Source organism: Marmota flaviventris, chromosome 15 (assembly GCF_047511675.1).
Source record: "Marmota flaviventris isolate mMarFla1 chromosome 15, mMarFla1.hap1, whole genome shotgun sequence".
NCBI lineage: Eukaryota > Metazoa > Chordata > Mammalia > Rodentia > Sciuridae > Marmota > Marmota flaviventris.
The window spans coordinates 77,960,944-77,963,704 of NC_092512.1; the positions used below are offsets into that span (position 1 = coordinate 77,960,944).

The window sequence follows — 2,761 nt, forward strand, 5'->3', positions numbered from 1 at the left end:
AGTTAGTAGGCACACAGTAATCATCGATCATCTATGGATGCTAAAATTAGTGGGTTGAAGAATAGTAATAATAAGAAGAAACAAAATAACTGGTCAAGAAGTCTCTTCCCAAAGAACACCTACAAGTTACAAAGAAAGAATCAATAACTTGAATGAGGAGGTACTTGGCCGAAGCCACTTTAACCAAGTGATAGAATATAACAGCCGTAAGGAAGTACCTATTATGCTTCCCTATAAGATGCTCTGAGATGGATGCACTTGCACTTTTGTGGTGTTCTTGCCAAAATTCACGAACAAAATATAATCACAAAGAGGAATCAGAATACCCAACCGGAGGGATAGTCCACAAAAGACTGCAACTAATGGAGAAAGAATATACTATAGGATGTAAGAATTAATGACAAAGGAAGATGAACTACATAATTACATCTTCCCTCAGAATGTGATTAACTAACTTTCTTCCTTCCTTACTATGCTGGGGAATTGAACCCAAAGCCTCCAACGTGCTAGGCAAGTAACTATTTCTCTGAGCCACATCTCCAGCCCTTGGTTAACTTTATTTTATTTATTTATTTTTTTCTGTGAAAGAGCACGCTTTATTCGGAAGCAGAGAGCAGCACAGTGACCAACAGAAGGTGCCCAATGGGCATCCTATACGTCGTATTCCAGAAGATACACAGGATGTTTTGCTAATAAAAACCAACAGGAACATGGATTCTTCTGGGCAACTTCTCCAAACTCAACCCTCTCAGGGGTCAAGATAACTCCTGAAGGCAACTATGGTTCACTAGAGATAGAGGCCCTCAGGGGTGCCTTCTTGTTTTTTATAAAGAACATTTTCTTTAGATTTTTTTGAAGTCTTCATTTGTTACTTTCATTCTACGTTCCCTCAAGGCCATCTGACCAGATTCTGTACAGATTGCCTTGATGTCAGCACCAGAGAGGTCGTCCTTTGCCATAATTAAATCGTCCAGGGTTATGTCATCGGCCAGTGTTGTCCGGCTTGTGTGAATCTGAAAGATGCGCTTCTTAGTCTTTTCATCAGGCAGGGGGAACTCAATCTTTCTGTCGATGCGACCTGGTCTGATTAAGTGCTGGATCCAGAGTTTGTATTCGGTTTGTGACCATGATAACTTTCACGTCTCCTCTTGAATCAAATCCATCCAACTGGTTCAACAATTCCAACACTGTCCGCTGAATCTCTCTTTCGCCTCCAGAATTTGAATCGTATCTTTTGGTCCCAATGGCATCAATTTCATCAATGAACACAATGGATGGTGCATGTTCTTCAGCAACTCGAAACAATTCCCACATGAGTTTGGGACCGTCACCTAGGTACTTCTGAATAAGTTCAGAGCCAACTACTCTTAAGAAAGTGGCCGAGGTTTGGTTTGCTATGGCTTTGGCTAACAAGGTTTTACCTGTGCCAGGTGGAGCACAGAGAATGACCCCCTTTGGGGGCTTTATACCCATCTCTTCATAATATTCAGGGTGGGTGAGAGGAAGCTCCACAGATTCCTTAATTCCCTGGATTTGGTTGTCCAACCCCCCAATATCTGCATAGGTCTCCTGGGGGGCCTTTTCCACCTTCATCACTGTGACCAAGGGGTCTGTGTCATCCATCAGCACTCCTATCACGGCATGCACTTTGTGGTTGAGTAGAACTGAGCAGCCTGGTTCCAACAGATCCTTGTCCACAAATGAAAGGATGCTGACATAGTGGACATGATGGCGTGATTGTCATCAACGATCTCTTCCAAGGTTCCTACTGACATTGGGGTCCCCCTCAGATCATCCACCTTTGATCTTTCCTCCTCTTGCTTTTCTTCTAATGGTTTCATTTGTTCTTGATTTCTAATGAATTCTTCTTCCATGAGAAGATACTCTTTAATGCTTTCTAACTTCAGTAATTTCAAGCGGCACTGAGTGTGAGGTGTCACCAGTGGGAGTTTGCTGGCAGCATCTGGTCCCTTTGTTTTCTTCTTCTTTTTCCCCACTCTGGTTGGTACAGGAGGTTCATATTTTTTTTTTCTTATCATTGTCATCCTTCTTGCCACCTCCAGGACCATGACCACCACTCTGACTTTGACCCATCTTGCCTGGGCTGCTCCGGCTGCTGCTGCCGGAAGTGCATTCACCACTCAGGAGCAGAAGTTGCTGGGAGAATTTACGGAAGCCGATGGAGGCCAAACATCCTGCGAATAAAGTTGCGCCCAAAGAGCAAGTGCTGGTGGGTTATGCTAACGAAGTACCTCGCACACGTGTTTGTTACTGCTGTGTACCGGTGAGGAGTCCTTGCTTCCCCAGTGTTGAAGTATAACACCAGAGAAGCACGCCGAGGCAAGGTCAGAGTGGAAAGTAGAGGCTTTATTAAAGGACAGCAGAAAAGACTTCTCCGGAGGAAGAAGGGGACCCAAGAGATGGAATCCCCTTGGTTAACTTTAAATAAATGCAAATCTGCTTTTTTGACAACAAATCTGCATATTCTTTTCAGTAAGCAAGAGGAAGAATGAGATAATTTATATAAATGACGAGTGTGAAGCTTCTTTTCCATTTGAGTGCGGACTAGAAGGAGTCATCATTGTGAGATCCAGTTTCTTTTTTTTTAAACACATGTATGTTTTTTTTTGCATTACAATACTTATTACACATATATACCACAATTCTTCATATCTCTGTTTGTATATAAAATAGATTGACACCCAATTTGAGTCTTCATACATGTACTTTGGATAATGATGTCCATCACATTCCACCGCCC

The 2,761-nt window shown here is 42.6% G+C and overlaps 1 pseudogene; it reads right to left on the reverse strand.

The window, feature by feature from the left end:
* Positions 1-715: 715 nt before the first annotated feature.
* On the reverse strand, positions 716-2,134 carry LOC114090668 (26S proteasome regulatory subunit 4 pseudogene; annotated as a pseudogene).
* Between the last annotated feature and the right edge of the window lie 627 nt (positions 2,135-2,761).